The sequence below is a fragment of the Phacochoerus africanus genome, chromosome 3 (assembly GCF_016906955.1).
Source record: "Phacochoerus africanus isolate WHEZ1 chromosome 3, ROS_Pafr_v1, whole genome shotgun sequence".
In the NCBI taxonomy this organism is placed as follows: Eukaryota; Metazoa; Chordata; class Mammalia; order Artiodactyla; family Suidae; genus Phacochoerus; species Phacochoerus africanus.
This window is the reverse complement of record NC_062546.1, coordinates 93,466,002-93,482,082: the sequence shown is the minus strand read 5'-3', so window position 1 is coordinate 93,482,082 and position 16,081 is coordinate 93,466,002.

Below are 16,081 nucleotides of genomic sequence, written 5' to 3'. Positions count from 1 at the left end.
GAAACTTGCCCAAGGTCACACAGTTAATGAGTGGGAAGTAAAGACTTGAAGACTAGTGGTCCAATTTCATGGTCCATTCCGCTGACAATTATGGACGACCACTCTAAAAAGCCACAGATTTGAGTACTTCATGGTATCCTATTCTTTCCTAACAAATATGCCATGAGATGTTTCTGCTTGGTTGTGAGATGAGAAAAGGAAGGCTAATGACCAGTCTATGGTCATTCCCCCACTAGGATGCAGTAGGCAACAAAACCTGATTGATTAAATGGAGATACTTAGATTGTGTTCATCCTTTGAAAGTCCAAATCCTTCCTGCTTTCTTGTACTTCAAGCCTTGTGTTTATGTCCCTATCAATTTGCCTGACTCAAGAAGGTCCAATCCCCTGCTAAACAAGTTTACATTATCAAACAAGGTAGGGAGATGCATACAAGTAAAAGGAGTTTTGCAGGCTGCTGATAAGGAGGCAGACCACAGGAAGTAGATTTGTATTAAACCACTTAATTTTACCTTAAGTCATGAAGGAAGGTGGTGGCAGCATTTCTGGTGGAGAAGCCAATCAATCACTCAAATGTAATTTGTCAAAAGAAACTTCCTTTTAAGACAGTTTTCAACCCAACTGGGTATGTCAATTAGACAGTGTGGTATGTGAGCTCAGGTCTGTTAACGAAGAGGAAGGCAGTGATGTTTAATCAGAAATGACTGAGATGCCGAGATTAGTTTTTGATTTTTTGAGGACAAAAGAACCCTGATAAACTCAGAGGTAAAGAAAGGATAAGAAGTCATTTTAGGAAACAAAGAAAAGCAGAGAGAGCAAAATTTATCCCAGCCCAGCCAGCATCTTGGGCAGCCATATCCTTGGATGTCAGTGAAGTGAAAGGGAAAACACAGATGTCGAAAGCAGATAGATCCCTAGTGCTCTCTGTCTATCTTTATGAACTTGAGGAAGTTTACCAAATTCTTTGATTCCTAGTTGCAGGCAACACTAATACTTGCTTCTCAGAGTTTTTTAATGGGGATTAATTAACATAATGGAAAACTTCCAGTGCAATACATGGCAATGTGCCTCAGGTGCTTGACAAATGTGGTTTCCTCTCCCCTTCTCCCATATGTCCATGACTTTATAAAGTATGAACTTTTTTTTCCTGCCTGTGTCACTATGTCCCTGCCCTTTTTGACTTTTTTGGCTTCCCAGTGTCCCTGATGATGAAACCTCACAGGTCTCCACATATAAACTCTACTTCCAGAATTGGGTTAGGTGTGTACTTGAGGTACTCTTTCTCTCAGTTCTTTCAACCTGCCTACTAAGATAGGCTTCCCGGACACTTTGCCATTCAAGCATTTTTCAGGATGTGTTAGGAATAATTTCATTATTACTCATATATGTGAGGCCAACTACCTTTACCTTTGGGAAGATAGTTTGTTATGGTTCCTACAAGGAAAGCCACACCTTGCCACACCTGCAGAGCCACAGGGAAACACCAAGGTTGGTCAGGAGGCAGGAGTGGGAGGAAAATGTGTCCAAGAGCCTTCCTTTCAGTTTCCACAGGAAGGACCTGGAAAAGCAGGACTAGCAGGTTTAGACTGGTGAGTTTGGCACAGAAGCCACCCCTAGCTGTCTGCTAACTGGCTCTGGGGTGACCAGAAGTGGGTGGAAAGTTGTTGGAAGTGAGAACTCGACGAAGGAAGTGGTTGGGGTGAAGGCTCTGGGTTGGCTGGTTTGCACATGAAAGCCATGCTCACCGCTGAGCTGTTTTCTATGTCTAGGGATGAGCTAGTCCTGGGAGGGGCCATTCCTTCAGGGTCAGCAAAGTCCCAAATATTAAAACATCAAGCCAGAAACTAGAAAACATAGTAATCACAAGGCCATATCCTATGGGTTCAGAGTATAAATCCAAATCTATTTTTTTAAGATTTTATTTTTTCCATTTTCTAGATCTGAAAGGTAGGAGACACATGACCATGGACAAGTTACTCATTTTCTCCAAATCTCAGTTTTCTCAAGGGGAAAAAAAAGGCATACTTCCTAGGGTTGTCCTAAGGATTGAAGCGTATGAAGTATGAATATGTCCTAAGAAAGTACTGATTTCAGGAAAAATGACTGGAAGAGTAGGTGGGAATGGGGTGCCCCGTCATGCTCCAGGTTGTCTTCTAGGTACTAAGGGTATAGCATTGATAAATGAAGACAGAAGCCTCCACTCTCATGTGCTAACATTCTGGAAATGAGGTGAAAGGCAGTGTCAGATGACAATAAATTCCATGGGGAAAGTGAAGGCTGAGAGGGTTGAGAGGTAGAAATTACAATGGATTTGGGATTCTCAGGATAGTCCTCATCATGTAACATTAAAGTTAAGACCAGGAATAGAGATACTTAGATATTGAGGGGAAATATACCAGCAGAAGGAACAGCCAGTGCAAAGTCCTTGAGGTCAGACCACACCCAGAATGTTACAGGATTACAAGAGAAGCAGTGTTTGGAGAAAAATGAGAGGTGGAAAATGGGAAGCTATGAAGTCAGAGAAACAATGGGGGTCAGGTCAAATGCACTGCAGAACTGGGAAAGTGTTTGGATTTTATCAGAATGAGATGGGGAGCCCATAGTAGAGGGATCTGATCAGAAGGGATGTGGCCTGATAAGAATAACTGTTATCACTTTTGTTGCTGTGTCATGAACAGATGATGTTAAGAATCACTCCGAGGCTGTGATAATCCAAGCAAGAATGGATGGGGGCTTGAATAGGTGGTGATATGGACCGGATTCTGGATGAACTTCTCAAGGTTCAGAGGACCTTCAGAAGATTTTCTGTGAGATCAGATGATGGGGTATTAGACCCCAAAGGGTTTGGGGTTGAGCAATGAGAAGATGAAGTTGCCATCAGCTGAGATAGGAACTTTGATTGGGAGGACATGGCTTGTGTGTCAGGATGGCATCTGGGTAGGGGTAGGGGACAGACAAGGCTTTGGAAAAAGTGAATTGGAAATGCCTATTAGATATCCAAATGGAGATGCAAGAGGGAGATGGACCCAGGGAGGGGTCCATGGAGGAGCTCTAGACTGGAAGTATAAATTTTGGAGTCATTTGCATATAAATGATATTTGAAGCCCTGAGACTTGATGAAATAATAAAGAAAGCGAACATAGAAAAGGTAAAATAATAGATTTTGAGAACCCTCTGGGCACAATCTTCAGTCCAGACCCATAAATCAGTCAACTGCCCATCAGTTCAGCAGCCATATCCCATTCACACTGCTCTTTTTCCAAAATACCTACCACCTCCTACCGTACTATTTTACGTATTGTTCTATGTGTTCATTGTTCATTGTCTCTCCCTTTCCATTTTTTGCACCCTCCTCCATTGGACCTTAGCTTCTTAGAGGCAGGGGTCTTTGCATGTCTGTTCAGCAATATATTCCAAGCATCTGAAACAGTGCCTGATATTAGGTACTCACTAATATTTTTGTTAATGAAAGCAATATTTCTTAATGAAAGGACCCTATGAAGGCATTTTGAGGTCCCTCACAAGGTTACAGTCAAGGTGCCAGTGGGTCCTAGGGTCTCACTGAGGACTTGACTTGAGAAGGATCTGCTTCCAAGCTATTCACATGGTTGTTGGAAGGAGTTAGTTCCACACATGCTTTTGGACACATGAGGACCTCAGCTCCTTGATGACCACTGGCCAAGGGCCCCTGCTGCTCCTTGCCACATGGCCTTTCCAAAGGGCAATTCTGACAGGATAGCTGGCTTCTATCAGAGCCATCAAGTGAGAGGGTGTCCCTAGACCAAGCCACTGTGCTCTTGGAATCTAATCTGGGCTTTGAAATCCTGTAAGTTCTTCTGTATTTTATTAATTAAAAGTAAGCCAGCAAGTCCAGCACACAATCAGAGGAAGGGGAGTAGATAGAAACATAAATTCCAGGGGGCCAAAAAAAGGCTACTATGTACCACAGTGTGGGTTATTACTTCATTTGAGAGATTTGTTACAATTTACTGGCCAACAAATAAGGAGCTGTTTTTGAGGAATGTTCTGGACTCAGAAAACACATGGGGGGAGAGTTGAGGATGTGGGTTCCAGATATTCTTAGCTGGGCCCTCCGTGTACTTGGCTGTCATCTGAAATAAACATGTCAGCAGGAGTTAAGCAGAGTGGTCTGAGGCATGGGGCCTGCTGAAGTATTCTAAAAGTCAAATCCATCAGGGATTCACTGAGGTTTTATTAATCCTGCAGGAAAGCCACAGGGCCTGGCTCTTAATAAAGGCAAAGGTGAGCCACAGGTGGCCTGCCAAGTGGAAGGCTGCCTCCTCCCACTCTTGCTCCCTTGCTAACATTCTATATAATCTCAAGTCACAGTGCATTTGTTTGTCTTAATTTTGTTTGTATTTTTAAGCTTAGACTAATTCTTGAAAGGATATAGGAGACATGGAGTTAAAATGAGATTCTCTATTGAGAATTAAGTGGGTTTGCTGGGGCTTCTAAGGAAGACTGTCAGCCAGGCGAACTGATTCTTCTGTTTTTTCTGGACTCTTAAGGGTCTACCTAAGCTTTCAGTCTCTCCCTCTCTCTCTAAATATAGAGAGAGAGTGAGAGAGAGGACATGGCCCAGGGTGCAACACTGAAATGACATTTAAGAGCACTGCCTATACTCCTGGCAAAGTTCGAGAAGCACTCAGGACGTTCTTTCAGGTAACACCTTCAAACATTATGCACAGCCTCAGTAATTATCCTCAGATGGCAAATTAAGAAAGTGAGGTGTGGTGAGGTTAGGTCATCCATGCAAGGCTATTCTGGCCACAGGAGGGGCAGGAGCCAAGGCTTGGGGCAGGCCTGGCTGACTTCAGGGCCCCTACTCCATGGCACATCTGTGTTCTTCACTGAGGAACATAAGCACAAAACTAACAAGCATGAAATAAAAACAAAGCACTTCATATCCTGGGATGGCTTGTACTCAGAACTCATGCTTCTTCATCTTTCGTGATACTGGTCTCAGTGCTGTTGCTGGTAAAAATCCTGGAGCTGGCTCTGCTTGTGATGACCATTCAGCATGCTGAGGGAAGTAAATCAAAGGCTTTGTGGCATGGCACAACTGAGTTCAAATCCTAACTCATTTTCCTAATGGTGAAGTGACTCAAACTCTCTGAAGCTCGATTTCTTCATGTGAAAATGGTTCGAAGTGCCTGTCAGTGGGCAGTTCTGGGAAAAGCAGGTGTTTCACATGTGGATGGTGCTTCCTTCCCCTGCTGTGGGGACAATTGAATGTTTGGTGCTCCTCTGAGGACTTGCCCAGATTCCTACATCAAATGGGAGTCTTCAAGCTGTGTTCGTAAGTAGTCTTATGCCTTCAGTGGAAACAGTTCTATTTAAGCTTGGCTATTAATGTTGGTCTTTGTGTGAAGCATCACTAAAATTATTTCCTCCTGAAATGTGTTTCTATCAGACTATTATCCCCTAATCATGGCTTGGCATTGATGAGGGACTCTTCCATAGCAAAGGATCCAGCAGTCCCTAGTGAAAGGGAAGGGCCACTGGGAATCAGAAGCTAATAATCTTGTTACAGTCCACTTGAGATGTTCTGATTCCCTAATATTACTGAATGTCATCATATGGAGGAAAAAAATCACTCTCCCATTTAAAATAAATTTTACCTGCGGTTAAAAATCAAAGGAGCATTTGAAAAATGTAGACATATGTAGACTAAAAAAGAAAAGGCAAAATTCAATTACATGGTACCCCTTAAAGTAAGTGTTTCACAAATGGAAAGACCCAAACAACATCTAACACATGGATTCGACTAGGAGGAAACGAAATGTCCCTCAGGTTTGTGAGCTAGTTGAATAGACATTGATGGATTTGTTTTCCTTTCAGATTAAATTGAACTTCTGATGTGAAAGCAGTTTACCAGTTTCTGATCTTGAAAGTAACATTTTTTTCCCCTCTAACTAAATTTCTCTTGTTTATATGTCTTAGCTTTCAAGCAGTTTGAAAAGTGGTACATCGAAGTCTCAGAAGGTTCAGGAGAAATTATTTACTTAAAAATTGCTGAGAGGAACACAGAATTTGGCAAACTTTACTTTCTGTCTGGTAAAGTAGTGTCTGGCAAATAGACCCTTCACTGTGCTTGAATATTTTCTCGCAGGCTCAAACGTCCAAAGATATACAAAATAATGTTTCAGCAATTTTTCATAGCTTTACAAGATAAATACTACCAGGAATGAATATGAACATTTGTGTAAATGAGGGCTGGCCTTTATGGATGGAGATAGCACATAAGAGTGTTAAGTAGACGTCATGTTAGCTATTAATTAGATAATTTCTGTGCTGAGAACTCATTTTTTTTTAGCATCTGCAGATGTAATCTCACCTTCAGGGTGAGCTGGTTTAAGAAATTATATCTTATGCCAATTCATTTCACAAGAAAATATTTTAATTTCAGACGCTAACAAATAAAAATATCTAGACATGGCAGAGATATCCTCGTAAGTGTAGAAGAAATGCTATTGTTCATGTGTGATTGCTAGTTTTCTTAGTCATCATATTTGATTTTGTGGAACATTTGTCAAAACTAAGTAATCAACATTGGCACCTTATGACTAACTAAATTCCAAACTTTATTTGGATTTGACTAGTCTTTCCATTAATGTCCTCTTGCTACTCCAGGATGAAGACCAAGTATCACAGTGTGTTTGTCATACTTTCTGAGTTTCTTCTCATCTGCGGCAGTTTCTCAATTTTTACTTGTTCTTCATGACCTTGGCAGTAGTAAGGCCTGCTGGCCAAGGATCCTGCAGATTTTCTCTCAGCCTGGGTATGTCTGATATTTTTTCTCATGATTAAAGTGAAGGTCTTTCTGGTCACGTTACATGGTGGGGTCATGGTATCCAAATGACATATCTGGTGATGTTACTATTTTTTCCTTTTCCTACTAAAGGATAGACTAAAATATTAAATATGAAAGGGTATTTTTTTTTTTTTTGCTTTTTTAGGGCCACACCCATGGCATATGGAGGTTTCCAGGCTAGGGGTCGAATCAGAGCTGCCAGCCGCAGCCACAGCAATGCCAGATTGGAGCTGCTCACAGAGACACAGGATCCTACACCACAGCTCACAGAGACACAGGATCTTTAACCCACTGAGCAAGGCTAGTGATCGAACCTGTGTCCTCATGGTTGCTAGTCAGATTCGTTTCCACTGAGCCACAACAGAAACTCCTGAAAGGGTATTTTGAGTGGCTTATTTTTGCAAACTGGGTAGGAGGGATATGAAGTGAAAAGGAATTTTGTTAAAAAATAGTCATAATCTGACGGTGTAATTATGTGAGTATGAAAGATAGAGATAGCTGTAGTTAAAAAGAGAGTAAGATTGACGAAAATTCAGTAGAACCCAGCGATTATCTCAAAGGAGAGGGACAAGAATGATTTGACAGTGTTAAGCAGGCACAATGAGGTGATGACTATGTCAATCATAAGGTCTAGGTGGGAAGGTAATCTTGGGTAATGACTTCAATTTTACTTGGATTGTGGTCTCAGAAGACACTGTTGTTCTTACCTATGCGGCCATCAAAGAAACACTTGAAAATGTGCAGTTGAATGTCATAAAGAAGGTCCAGGTTGAAGGTAGAGCCTGTTGGAAATGAAGTATCATTAAAATGGAAAAGTTATTTTAGAGATCTCCAGACATGTTCATTCCTTAATCGCTGCAATTTATTCAGTGGAACCAGCCTTCCCTGCCAGACGTTTCTTTGGCTCTCCTCATTGCCGCCTTTCATCATGACTTCAGAATAACAGCAAACCGAGGTCAAATATCAGATCCCTGTAGGGAGACAACCTGGGCCCTTTGTCACGCAATCTCGGCACCTGACAGCTTACTGCTCTTCAGGGAAATCCAAGGCAGCTGCTTTCCTTAACGTTCACATTTTGGCACTTTTGGACTGAGCCAGGTGCCTTGCTACTGCTCCTCTTGCCTCCTCTCCAGGGACCCAGCAAACTGAGTGTGTGCTGGCAGCCCTAACTGACTCCTGGGGTTTTAAGATTCCTGAGAGCAGGAGCTGTGTATGCTTTTTCTCTTTATTTTTTTAGAGTACTTGCATTGGAATAGGAAGTCTACCAATCACATTGCTGGAAGAAAATATGAACTAGGTAATCCTGTATCTTTCAGCTCAAAATCTTGCTCTGCCATTTACATTTGAGCACCAGGCGATGTTGCTTAATCCTGTGGAGCTGCAGATTACCCCCTGAAATATTAGGAAAAGAGCGCACACTTCACAGAGGGGTTATAAACTATGTGTGGCAATGTATTAAAGCTCCTGCCATAGAGTCTGGATATAATATGCACTTGATAAAGGTTAATAACAACAGATACTATATAACATTTATTGAGGGTCAGACATTGCACTGAGTGATTCTAACTTTACTTATCCATTTAATGCCTACAATAGCTTAATGAGCTAGCTAAGCAGATCATTGGTATCCCTGTCTTATAGATGAGCAAACTGAAGAATTGTAAAATGACTTGCCTAAGGTCAAACTGTAAGAGTAGAAGTGGGATTAAAAGCAAGACAGCTGGACTCTGAATCTTCTCTTTTAAACACTATGCTACACCATTATTATACATAGAGCACATTATAACATTCAATGATAGCTATAATTACTGCTATAAAGCTTCTTCATGTTACTGTTAACAAAGGGACGGACAAGAACATTTACTACACACATGCTTACTTAACACTATTTTGGCTATTCTAGAAGTCAATACAACAAGATAAATTAAATACATATACAATGGAAAAGTTATTTTTGGAGTTCCCAGAGGCTCAGTGGGTTAAGGATCTGGTGCTGTCACTACCATGGCTCGGGTCATTGCTGTGGTGTGGGTTCGATCCATGGCCCAGGAACTTCCGCATGCTATGGGCATGGCCAATTTTTTTTTTTAAATCAAAAAATTATTTTTTTCAGATATTGGTTCTCTAGCATGAAAACCCCTGATAACACATCTAAATAGAAGAATGGCTGGTTACCAAAAACATTAAAATTCAAAATATTTCCTATATATAAGTCACAACAGGCAGCATTTATGTGCACCTCACACACACATTTATTATTTTTTTATTTAATTACTTTTTTTTAGCAGATCTCTTTCCACTTTATTTCAAAACACACATGCTTGCATCCTTAAATTCCACAATTAAAATTGAATAATACAATGAAAATTACCTTTGAAATAATTGGCATCATCATTCTTTTCATCACAGTTTTCTACATAAGGATAAATATTAAGGTTTAAGAATTTTCAACATCACTTTATCAATAATACTGTAAGACTGGAAACAAAATAATTGCTTCTTTGGACACAAGAGAATAAATGCCCCCATTTACATAAAAGGATAAATTACTATATATTCATACAGTGGAATACTAAGCACCATTACGAATATTTTATGCCATAAAATTTGGTTGTGATGATTGTTGTACAACTACAAATGTAATAAAATTCATTGAATAATAAAAAAAGAATCAAAAAAGAATATTTTAAAATAGCAATTAATATTAAATGAAAAGAAGACAAAAATGTATAGTCAATACAATCCTATTTTTTAAAAATGTGTGCAAGGACCAGAAATAACAGTATAAAATATGTACAGGATATGTGGTTAACAGTCACACACACATTTAGAAGTTGATGCTGGCTGTTGTTTTGGAGTTTAGTGGATTCTGTCCACCAAAGTCTCAGAGCCTCACCAGCCTGGAAGCACAGGACCAAAACAGTCCTCAGCTTTCAGTATCACCTTTCCATGAGACTTCACCAACAACCTCCTTGAGTTTCATGGTGTTTCCACCAAAAGTTCCCTCAAAGCCTATCCAGGTTCTGCTCAACACCCAATCCTGAAGACAACACTACATGTTTTAGGCCTAAGTTATAACACCACTCCATTTCTGGTACCAAATTCTGTTCCATTCCTATTACCGAATTTACAAATTACCCCAAAACTTAGTTGTGTACAACAACCATTTTAGGTAATTAATTTATTTTTAAATTCAGCCTTACTGAGGTATAATTGAGAAATAAAACTGTAGGATATTTAAACTATACATTGTGGTGATTTGACCTACATACACATGTGAAAGGATTCCCCTAATCTCATTAGTTAATACAGCCATCAACTCATGTATTATTCCTTTTTTTTGAGAACATTTAACTTCTGTTCTCTTAGGAAATTTCAATTATATAAAACAACGTTATCAGCTATACTCATCATGCTTTACATTAGACCTTCATATTATTCATCTTATAGGCGAATAACCTTGCCAATTTTTCCCACACCTCAGCCCCTGGCAACCGCTCTTTTACTCTTTTCTAGAAGTTGGAGTTTGACTTTTTAATTGATAGCATGCAGTCTTTTTCTGTCTGGCTTATTTCATTTAGCAAAATGCCTTCAAGTTCCATCTGTGTTTTCACAAACAGCAGGCTTTCCTTCATTCCATGACTGAATAATACCCATTGCATATATATAGCCACATCTCCTTTATCTGCTCAACCAGTGAATTTTTTTTCCATGTCTTGGCTATTGTGAATTGTGAATAATGCTGCAATGAACATGGGAGTGCAGGTATATTTTCAAGATCCTCTTTTCATTTCTTTTGGGTATATATCCACAAGTGAAATTGCTGGGTCATATGGTAATTCTTTTTTAATTTTTAAAGGAAACTCCATACTGTTTCCCATGGTGGCTACACTAATTTACATTCCCACCAACAGTGCACAAGGATTTTCTCTTTTTTTTACATGCTTGCCAGTATTTGTTATCTCTTGTATTTTGATGATATGCATTCTAAAAGGTGAGGTTATAGCTCATTGTGATTTGATTTCCCTAATTATTAGTAATGCTGAGCATCTTTTCATTTACCTGGAAGTTATTTGAATATCTCCTTTGGAAAACTGTCTTCTCAGTTCCTCTGCCCATTCTTTAACTGGATTGTCTAGGGGATTTTTTTTGCTATTGAGTTATATGAGTCTTTAAATATTTTGGATTTTAACCCCTTATCAGATATATGATTTGCAAATATTTTCTCCCATTCAGTTGGTTGCCTTTTTATTTTGTTGATGGTTTCCTTTGCTGTGCAGAAGCCTTTAAATTTTATGTAGTTCCACTGATTTATTTTTATTTTTGTTGCTTTTGCTTTTGTTGTCAAAACTAAAATAATCCTTGCCAACACTGATGTGAAGGAGATTACCTTCTATGTTCTCTTCCAGGAGTTCTATGGTTTTAGTTCTTACATTCAAGTCTTTAATACATTTTAACTTGACACTTGGGATGGTGTAAAACAGTAGTCCAGTTTCATTCTTTTACATGTACTGTCCAGTTTCCCAACACCATTTATTAACTATCTTTTCTCCATTGTATATTCCTGACTGCTTTGTCCCACATTCATTGACCATATATATATGGGTTTATTTCTTGACTCTCTATTGTGTTGCATTGACCTCTTGTCTAATTTACTGCACTTCCATATTATTTGGAATACTATAGCTTGTAATATAGTTTGAAATTAGAAAGTGTGGTGACTCTAGATTTATTCTTCTTTTTCAAGATTGCTTTGGATAATCAGTCTTTTGCTGGTTCCATACAATTTTAGGATAGCTTGTGCTATTTCTGTGAAAAATGCCATTAGAATGTTGATAGGAATTGAAGTGAAACTGTAGATTATTTTGGGTAGATTGGACACTTTAAAAATATGAATTCTTCCAATCTATGAACATGGAATATCTTTCATTTATTTGAGTCTTCTTCAATTTCTTTCATAAATGTCTCATATTCTTCAGTGTACAAATTTTAAACTCCTTGGTTAAATTTATTTCTAAGTACTAGTTATTAGAACACAATTATAAATGAGACTATTTCCTTAATTTCTCATAATGATAGCTCATTGTTAGTGGATAGAAACTAAACTGATTTTTGTGTATTGATTTTGTATCCTGCAATATTATTGAAGTCATTTTTTAGTTCTAATACTTTTTTTGGTGGGGTCTTTAGGTTTTCTAAACATAAAATATTATATCATCTAGAAATGGAGACACTTTTCCTTTTCCTTTAGATTTTGGATGCCTTTTATTTCTTTCTCTTGCCTAATTGCTCTGGCTAGAATTTCCAGTACTATGTTGAATACAGTGAGTGGGCATCCTTATTTTGTTCCTGCTCTTAGAGGAAAAGCTTTCAGCTTTTCACCACTAAATTTGATGTAAGCTGTGCACTTGTCACATGGTCTTTATTACGATGAGGTACACTCCCTCTATAGGCAGTTTGTTGAAAGTTTTTTTACCATGAATGGACATTGGATTTCTTTCATGCTTTTCCCCCCTGCATTTATTGAGGTTAATCATATGATTTTTATCTTTTACTTTGTTAGTGTGGTGCATCCCACTGATTGATTCATATATGTTAAGCCCATCCTGGCATCCCTGAAATAAATATCACTCGATCATGATGTACAATCCTTTGACAGTATAGTTTAATTTAGTTGACTAATATTTTGTGAGGAGTTTTGCATCAATGTTCATCATGGATATTGACTTGAGATGTTCTTTTCTTGTAGTGTTCTTGTCTGGCCTTGTAAAATGAGTTAGGAATTTCTTCCTCTTCTTTGATCCTTCTAAAAGTTTGGGAGGTACTAGTACTAATTCTTTTTTAAATGGTTAGTAGAATTTAACTGTGAAGCTGTCTGGTTAGGGGGGTTTTGATTACTAATTCAATTACTTTACTGATAATTGGTCAGTTCAGATTTTCTACTTCATCACGATTCAGTCTTAAGGTTATAGATTTTGACGAATTTATCCATTTCCTGTGGGTTGTTCAATTTGTCAGTGTTTTTTTTTTTTCAGGTTTATATATTTTATTTTTTCTCTCATATTATTTTTAGTTTTTTATTTTTTGTTATTAAAGTATTTTACAACATTTCTTCAATTTATGTTGTACAGCAAAGTGACTCAATCACTCACAGTTCCCTGTGCTGTAGAGTGGGAGCCCATTGCCCATCCATTCCAAATATTACAGTTTGTATCTACCAACCCCAAACTCCTCATTCATCCTACTCCTTCTTCCCACCCCCTGGTGACCACAAGTCTGCTCTCCATGTCTGCGATCTGTTTCTGTTTTGTAGATAGGATCATCTGTGCCATATTTTAGATTCCACATATAAGTGTTATCACATGGTGTCTGTCTTTCTCTTACTGACTTACTTGACTTAACGAGAATCTCTAGTTCCATCCATGTCCTACGAATGACATTTTAGTAGTCTTAACGATCCTTGGTATTTCTGTATTATCATTTGTAACATCTCCCCTTTCATTTCTTATTTTATTTGTTTTCTCTCTATCTCTTTGGTAATTCTAGCTAGAATGTTGTCTATTTTGTTCAGACTTTTTACTCTCCATTTCTGTTCTGATTATTTTTATGTCCTTCCTTCTACTAATTTTGAGCTTAGTTTGTTCTTCTTTTTCTAGTTCCTTGAGGTGTAAAGTTAAGTTGTTTCCTGAGACTTCTTTTTTTTTATTGTTTTTGGCTATCACTATGAACTTCCCTCCTAGAACTATTTTTGGTGCATCTCATAAATTTTTGTATGCTACATTTCCATTTTCATTTGTATCAAGATATTTTTTTGATTTCTCTTTTGATTTCTTCTTGACTCACTGGTTATCCAGAATCACACTGTTTAGTCTCCAAGAATTTGCGAATTCTCTAGTTTTATTCTTGTAATTGATTTATAGTTCTATACAATGTGGCTGGAAAAGAAGCTTGATGTGTGTTTAATCATTTTTTTAAACAATTAAACAGGTACAGAAGCCTTTTATTTATTTATTTTTAAAATTGAAGTGGAGTTCCCGTCGTGGCGCAGTGGTTAACGAATCCGACTAGGAACCATGAGGTTGCGGGTTCAATCCCTGCCCTTGCTCAGTGGGTTAACGATCCGGCATTGCCGTGAGCTGTGGTGTAGGTTGCAGACGCGGCTCGGATCCCACCTTGCTGTGGCTCTGGCGTAGGCCGGTGGCTACACCTCGGATTCAACCCCTAGCCTGGGAACCTCCATATGCCGCGGGAGCGGCCCAAAGAAATAGCAAAAAGACAAAAATAAAATAAAATAAAATAAAATTGAAGTAAATTTGATAGACAATATTATATTAGTTACAGGTGTACAATATAGTAATTAACAATTTCAAAAGATTATACTCCATTTATGGTTGCTATAAAATATTTGCTATATTCCCTTGTTGTACAATATATTCTTATAGATTATTTTATATTTAATAGTTCATACCTCTTAATACCTTGCCCCTATATTTTCTTTCTCCCCCTTCCCTTTCCCTGCTGATACCACTAGTTTGTTCTCCATATCTCTGTCTTATCCTTTTTTGCTATATTCACTGGTTTGTTGTATTTTTTAGATTTCACATATAAATGTATTTATCTTTAATATGAGATTTATATGTTCATATGTTTTCTTGTAATTAGTATATTTTTGTTTCAGTTCAAAGAAGTCCTGTTAACATGTCTTGTAAGACCAAACTAGTAGTGATGAACTCTTTCATCTTTGCTTGTATAGAAATCTTTTTATCTCTCCTTCAGTTCTAAGGACAACTTTGCCAGGTAGTGTATTCTTGATTTTTTAGTTAGTTTGTTTGTTTTTTAGCACTTTGACTGTATCCTGCCACTCCCTTCTGGTCTGGAAAGTTTCTGCTGAAAAACCTTCTAATAGTCTTGTGGATGTTACCTTGTATGTAACAATTTGTTTTTCTCTTGCTGCTTTTAAGATTCTATCCTTGGCTTTAACTTTTGAGAATTTAATTATAATGTGCTTTGGTGTGGTTCTTTTTAGTAACTTATCTGAAATTCTCTGCTCTTCTGGATTTGGATGTCTGACAGGTCCTATGTTCTGATGGGTTTTGGCCACACAGTCTAGCTAGGGGCTGGAATCCTGTTCACTGGGGAGCTCTGGGAGTTCTTGAGCTTTGGTGAAAGTTACCCTACCAACGTCTATAATATCTTGCTCTTTGGCCTGACTGGTGCCCTCATACAGAGGTTCATCTTCATGACAGTTATGTATTTTGGTCCCCTGGTTAGGGGAGTTCATCTTTAGTAGAGTCCAAGAGCACATCAAGAGCTGTGTTTGAAGTGTATAGTGGCCCAAGTCTGTGATGGGTCTCTCCTATCGGATCACACCAAAAACTCCACATGGCATCTTTTCCTACTATAGATAACTTCTTGATTGTAATCTTGAGTAACCCTAAGCAAGGGGTCCATGTAAACTGTGTCCTGTTTTCTCCATAGAAACTATGAGGTGATAAGTGTGATGAACACAGCCTGCAGCTACTGTAGATCCTATCCTGCTCTCGGCCCAGGAGGATAAGTTATATGTACCAACCCTGTCAGGTTATTTGTCCCTAATTATTCAATAAAACATGAATCTAGATGTTTTTATGAAGGTATTCTGTAGATATGAGAGAGTTTCCAGACTGTCCCTCCTAATGGTTTGTCCGACAGATGGATTTCAGACTTGCTTAGCCAGATTCCTTAATTGCATAAGCCAATTACTTGCAATAAATCTCATATATATAGATGTACTTATGTGTATTCATGTGTCTATCTATGTATACACATACGCACATGTGCACACACACACACAAACAAAATAGTGTATGTATATATATCCTACTGATTTGCTTTTCTGATGGAACTCTGTCTGATAGGAGGCCAAACTAAAATCTGGCATCTTTTGGTTGTCTCAGAATCAATTTCTTTCTAAAAAAAAAAAAACCCTTATATTGTCATAGCAGTCCTGTTAGGGTTGGTTGAAAATTCAACCTCCTCTTGGGCTCTATTGCTATTATAATTAAATCTTGAGCCCCACTCTCAGCTTTTTCTTCTTTCCCATTGTAGGAGATGAAATTCTCTTTATATACTGCTAAGGAGACCCTCTAGCCTTAATCTATGGTTGAAGATTAATCACCTCGGCCTTTCATTTCATTTTTATCTTCAACTAATTCATTGCCCACAGCAATATCCATTCAGTTCCACAGTTCTTATAATTACTGATTAT